The 6,867-nt window shown below is 38.1% G+C and overlaps 1 long non-coding RNA gene across 1 annotated transcript; it reads left to right on the top strand.

Annotated features, from left to right (window-relative positions):
* Positions 1-329: 329 nt before the first annotated feature.
* LOC146445873 (uncharacterized) lies at positions 330-5,801 on the top strand. The gene is made up of 4 exons (XR_014863158.1): positions 330-441; positions 2,131-2,252; positions 3,942-4,063; positions 5,753-5,801. It is a non-coding gene; the product is annotated as an uncharacterized LOC146445873 (long non-coding RNA).
* The last annotated feature ends 1,066 nt before the right edge of the window (positions 5,802-6,867 follow it).

Genomic DNA, 6,867 nt, shown 5'->3' with positions numbered 1-6,867 from the left:
ATGGATGTACGTTATGTCTTGAAGTTGGATGTGAGCGCTAGTGGCGAAAGGGGCTGTCTTAATATTCGGCTTAGGGGTCGACAGTTCACCTCCCTCACTGTCTTGTCGTGAGCGACAAGTTATCGTACTGAGTGCAAAAGTCATCCCCCCTACATAAGGGACCTTCGGTGCATGGGGTACCTTGTGTCAGGTGGTTGCCATTATTTCAAAATAAAAAGAAAGGAGCGAGATTAAAACATGACGTTTCGGCGACAACATGTCACTATTATTTTGTTTATTATTGTTGTTTTAGTGACAGGATGAGGACTTTGACTTTCAGGCCGTCTTTGCGATGTGCGCGCGGTCAGTGGATGAGCGATTCAGGTGATCGATGGAAAGGTATCGCTTGTGACTTTGCTGAGGAGCGAATGGACCTGACAGGAAGACAACTTAAAGGTCTCAGTAAGTGTTGAACAATCATGTTTTATTCAGTTAATGTTGGTATTTCTCTTTCACATATCGCTAAGTAATCAAAATGTTTAGTTACGACGATGTTCAGTTCTACCGGCATTTTTTTTCGTCTGCTGTTCAGTGTACTGTTCTTGTGTTTACTAGATTCAGTGAACTTTGTTCAGTGTCAGGGGCCCCCTAAAATGCACAGTCGACTTAAATAAACTGGTTTACTCCAGTTGTTACTATGTTGTTTCTTTTCACTGTCGTGTTTGCTTCAGAGCGAGAACGAAACATTTTCGAATTAGCGATGTCATTGATTATTCTAGCTGTGAACTTGTTCGTTTCAAGAATAATCGCTTAACTTGTCTTGTTATCTTCGCACCTCTTTGCGAGAAAACTTCCTTTCAGTTAAATACCGTAAATTTACCTAGCTAATCAACACAATCAGACTTTCTGCGAATGCCTTTGTTATTTTCTAGAATTGCGTGGATATTTTGCTTAGCCCGTCGCTCGAGATACTCGCATTTGTCAAAACTAATTATATGACGAGTGGTTGTCAAAATGATGTTTTTTTCTCATTTTAAGTTGAATTGTTCAGAGAAATCAAATTTTGGGCCATTTCAGTTAAAAGAAAAGCTATTTCTCGTTAGTAAGATATCGTTCTTGCAATCAACAGCCCTTATTTTTACTTAGCGTGCTGGTTAATCATTAACTAGTATGACATGTGACTGGAAAAGACTCATTTTTGATGCCAGGGCGTGAATCCCTATAAAGTAATAGAAAAGAACTTTGCCGGAAACTTTTACCAAACAAATTAACTCTTTGGGTGAAAGACCACCTTAACCTTTTAAGCCCTAACAGTGATCAGCATCAAATTTCTCCTTGTAATATCCATGCTTATTCAACCCATAAAGTTATGAGAATTAAGGATATGATCGCCCAAGGTGAATTTTCTTGATATTTTAATAACTTCTCCACAGTACTTTTATAAGAAAAGTAACGGGACAAGATAGGAGAATTTTGTCTCTGATATTAGAGGTTAAAGGGTTAACTGAGATAAAAAAAAAAATGAACTACAACGTCGATCTGTACGGATGCCAAGGCTTGGGTAGAATGAACAATCACAAACATTGAGCGTTTTTTTTTTAAACAAAATTAATATAGTGAAAAGATTCCCTTGTCGTTAAGTGACTTTATAGACTAATCACAAGTGTGTTTTTTCCCCCTAGCTTTTCATATTTTTGATCATTGCCTGATCATTTTGTTGAAATAAACAACGAGGTATTTATCTATTCGTTATATGAGTTTTAGCAGTACGCATGCTCCTGAAATGCAAACCTCAACACGTACCACGTGGAAGACACCTGTCCATGTTATATATGGATGTACGTTATGTCTTGAAGTTGGATGTGAGCGCTAGTGGCGAAAGGGGCTGTCTTAATATTCGGCTTAGGGGTCGACAGTTCACCTCCCTCACTGTCTTGTCGTGAGCGACAAGTTATCGTACTGAGTGCAAAAGTCATCCCCCCTACATAAGGGACCTTCGGTGCATGGGGTACCTTGTGTCAGGTGGTTGCCATTATTTCAAAATAAAAAGAAAGGAGCGAGATTAAAACATGACGTTTCGGCGACAACATGTCACTATTATTTTGTTTATTATTGTTGTTTTAGTGACAGGATGAGGACTTTGACTTTCAGGCCGTCTTTGCGATGTGCGCGCGGTCAGTGGATGAGCGATTCGGGTGATCGATGGAAAGGTATCGCTTGTGACTTTGCTGAGGAGCGAATGGACCTGACAGGAAGACAACTTAAAGGTCTCAGTAAGTGTTGAACAATCATGTTTTATTCAGTTAATGTTGGTATTTCTCTTTCACATATCGCTAAGTAATCAAAATGTTTAGTTACGACGATGTTCAGTTCTACCGGCATTTTTTTTCGTCTGCTGTTCAGTGTACTGTTCTTGTGTTTACTAGATTCAGTGAACTTTGTTCAGTGTCAGGGGCCCCCTAAAATGCACAGTCGACTTAAATAAACTGGTTTACTCCAGTTGTTACTATGTTGTTTCTTTTCACTGTCGTGTTTGCTTCAGAGCGAGAACGAAACATTTTCGAATTAGCGATGTCATTGATTATTCTAGCTGTGAACTTGTTCGTTTCAAGAATAATCGCTTAACTTGTCTTGTTATCTTCGCACCTCTTTGCGAGAAAACTTCCTTTCAGTTAAATACCGTAAATTTACCTAGCTAATCAACACAATCAGACTTTCTGCGAATGCCTTTGTTATTTTCTAGAATTGCGTGGATATTTTGCTTAGCCCGTCGCTCGAGATACTCGCATTTGTCAAAACTAATTATATGACGAGTGGTTGTCAAAATGATGTTTTTTTCTCATTTTAAGTTGAATTGTTCAGAGAAATCAAATTTTGGGCCATTTCAGTTAAAAGAAAAGCTATTTCTCGTTAGTAAGATATCGTTCTTGCAATCAACAGCCCTTATTTTTACTTAGCGTGCTGGTTAATCATTAACTAGTATGACATGTGACTGGAAAAGACTCATTTTTGATGCCAGGGCGTGAATCCCTATAAAGTAATAGAAAAGAACTTTGCCGGAAACTTTTACCAAACAAATTAACTCTTTGGGTGAAAGACCACCTTAACCTTTTAAGCCCTAACAGTGATCAGCATCAAATTTCTCCTTGTAATATCCATGCTTATTCAACCCATAAAGTTATGAGAATTAAGGATATGATCGCCCAAGGTGAATTTTCTTGATATTTTAATAACTTCTCCACAGTACTTTTATAAGAAAAGTAACGGGACAAGATAGGAGAATTTTGTCTCTGATATTAGAGGTTAAAGGGTTAACTGAGATAAAAAAAAAAATGAACTACAACGTCGATCTGTACGGATGCCAAGGCTTGGGTAGAATGAACAATCACAAACATTGAGCGTTTTTTTTTTAAACAAAATTAATATAGTGAAAAGATTCCCTTGTCGTTAAGTGACTTTATAGACTAATCACAAGTGTGTTTTTTCCCCCTAGCTTTTCATATTTTTGATCATTGCCTGATCATTTTGTTGAAATAAACAACGAGGTATTTATCTATTCGTTATATGAGTTTTAGCAGTACGCATGCTCCTGAAATGCAAACCTCAACACGTACCACGTGGAAGACACCTGTCCATGTTATATATGGATGTACGTTATGTCTTGAAGTTGGATGTGAGCGCTAGTGGCGAAAGGGGCTGTCTTAATATTCGGCTTAGGGGTCGACAGTTCACCTCCCTCACTGTCTTGTCGTGAGCGACAAGTTATCGTACTGAGTGCAAAAGTCATCCCCCCTACATAAGGGACCTTCGGTGCATGGGGTACCTTGTGTCAGGTGGTTGCCATTATTTCAAAATAAAAAGAAAGGAGCGAGATTAAAACATGACGTTTCGGCGACAACATGTCACTATTATTTTGTTTATTATTGTTGTTTTAGTGACAGGATGAGGACTTTGACTTTCAGGCCGTCTTTGCGATGTGCGCGCGGTCAGTGGATGAGCGATTCAGGTGATCGATGGAAAGGTATCGCTTGTGACTTTGCTGAGGAGCGAATGGACCTGACAGGAAGACAACTTAAAGGTCTCAGTAAGTGTTGAACAATCATGTTTTATTCAGTTAATGTTGGTATTTCTCTTTCACATATCGCTAAGTAATCAAAATGTTTAGTTACGACGATGTTCAGTTCTACCGGCATTTTTTTTCGTCTGCTGTTCAGTGTACTGTTCTTGTGTTTACTAGATTCAGTGAACTTTGTTCAGTGTCAGGGGCCCCCTAAAATGCACAGTCGACTTAAATAAACTGGTTTACTCCAGTTGTTACTATGTTGTTTCTTTTCACTGTCGTGTTTGCTTCAGAGCGAGAACGAAACATTTTCGAATTAGCGATGTCATTGATTATTCTAGCTGTGAACTTGTTCGTTTCAAGAATAATCGCTTAACTTGTCTTGTTATCTTCGCACCTCTTTGCGAGAAAACTTCCTTTCAGTTAAATACCGTAAATTTACCTAGCTAATCAACACAATCAGACTTTCTGCGAATGCCTTTGTTATTTTCTAGAATTGCGTGGATATTTTGCTTAGCCCGTCGCTCGAGATACTCGCATTTGTCAAAACTAATTATATGACGAGTGGTTGTCAAAATGATGTTTTTTTCTCATTTTAAGTTGAATTGTTCAGAGAAATCAAATTTTGGGCCATTTCAGTTAAAAGAAAAGCTATTTCTCGTTAGTAAGATATCGTTCTTGCAATCAACAGCCCTTATTTTTACTTAGCGTGCTGGTTAATCATTAACTAGTATGACATGTGACTGGAAAAGACTCATTTTTGATGCCAGGGCGTGAATCCCTATAAAGTAATAGAAAAGAACTTTGCCGGAAACTTTTACCAAACAAATTAACTCTTTGGGTGAAAGACCACCTTAACCTTTTAAGCCCTAACAGTGATCAGCATCAAATTTCTCCTTGTAATATCCATGCTTATTCAACCCATAAAGTTATGAGAATTAAGGATATGATCGCCCAAGGTGAATTTTCTTGATATTTTAATAACTTCTCCACAGTACTTTTATAAGAAAAGTAACGGGACAAGATAGGAGAATTTTGTCTCTGATATTAGAGGTTAAAGGGTTAACTGAGATAAAAAAAAAAATGAACTACAACGTCGATCTGTACGGATGCCAAGGCTTGGGTAGAATGAACAATCACAAACATTGAGCGTTTTTTTTTTAAACAAAATTAATATAGTGAAAAGATTCCCTTGTCGTTAAGTGACTTTATAGACTAATCACAAGTGTGTTTTTTCCCCCTAGCTTTTCATATTTTTGATCATTGCCTGATCATTTTGTTGAAATAAACAACGAGGTATTTATCTATTCGTTATATGAGTTTTAGCAGTACGCATGCTCCTGAAATGCAAACCTCAACACGTACCACGTGGAAGACACCTGTCCATGTTATATATGGATGTACGTTATGTCTTGAAGTTGGATGTGAGCGCTAGTGGCGAAAGGGGCTGTCTTAATATTCGGCTTAGGGGTCGACAGTTCACCTCCCTCACTGTCTTGTCGTGAGCGACAAGTTATCGTACTGAGTGCAAAAGTCATCCCCCCTACATAAGGGACCTTCGGTGCATGGGGTACCTTGTGTCAGGTGGTTGCCATTATTTCAAAATAAAAAGAAAGGAGCGAGATTAAAACATGACGTTTCGGCGACAACATGTCACTATTATTTTGTTTATTATTGTTGTTTTAGTGACAGGATGAGGACTTTGACTTTCAGGCCGTCTTTGCGATGTGCGCGCGGTCAGTGGATGAGCGATTCAGGTGATCGATGGAAAGGTATCGCTTGTGACTTTGCTGAGGAGCGAATGGACCTGACAGGAAGACAACTTAAAGGTCTCAGTAAGTGTTGAACAATCATGTTTTATTCAGTTAATGTTGGTATTTCTCTTTCACATATCGCTAAGTAATCAAAATGTTTAGTTACGACGATGTTCAGTTCTACCGGCATTTTTTTTCGTCTGCTGTTCAGTGTACTGTTCTTGTGTTTACTAGATTCAGTGAACTTTGTTCAGTGTCAGGGGCCCCCTAAAATGCACAGTCGACTTAAATAAACTGGTTTACTCCAGTTGTTACTATGTTGTTTCTTTTCACTGTCGTGTTTGCTTCAGAGCGAGAACGAAACATTTTCGAATTAGCGATGTCATTGATTATTCTAGCTGTGAACTTGTTCGTTTCAAGAATAATCGCTTAACTTGTCTTGTTATCTTCGCACCTCTTTGCGAGAAAACTTCCTTTCAGTTAAATACCGTAAATTTACCTAGCTAATCAACACAATCAGACTTTCTGCGAATGCCTTTGTTATTTTCTAGAATTGCGTGGATATTTTGCTTAGCCCGTCGCTCGAGATACTCGCATTTGTCAAAACTAATTATATGACGAGTGGTTGTCAAAATGATGTTTTTTTCTCATTTTAAGTTGAATTGTTCAGAGAAATCAAATTTTGGGCCATTTCAGTTAAAAGAAAAGCTATTTCTCGTTAGTAAGATATCGTTCTTGCAATCAACAGCCCTTATTTTTACTTAGCGTGCTGGTTAATCATTAACTAGTATGACATGTGACTGGAAAAGACTCATTTTTGATGCCAGGGCGTGAATCCCTATAAAGTAATAGAAAAGAACTTTGCCGGAAACTTTTACCAAACAAATTAACTCTTTGGGTGAAAGACCACCTTAACCTTTTAAGCCCTAACAGTGATCAGCATCAAATTTCTCCTTGTAATATCCATGCTTATTCAACCCATAAAGTTATGAGAATTAAGGATATGATCGCCCAAGGTGAATTTTCTTGATATTTTAATAACTTCTCCACAGTACTTTTATAAGAAAAGTAACG

This window comes from Pavona decussata, unplaced genomic scaffold (genome assembly GCF_977016875.1).
Source record: "Pavona decussata unplaced genomic scaffold, jaPavDecu1.1 SCAFFOLD_3761, whole genome shotgun sequence".
Classification (NCBI taxonomy): domain Eukaryota; kingdom Metazoa; phylum Cnidaria; class Anthozoa; order Scleractinia; family Agariciidae; genus Pavona; species Pavona decussata.
The sequence above is the reverse complement of the archived record's forward strand: the minus strand, read 5'-3'. Positions and strand labels throughout refer to the sequence as shown.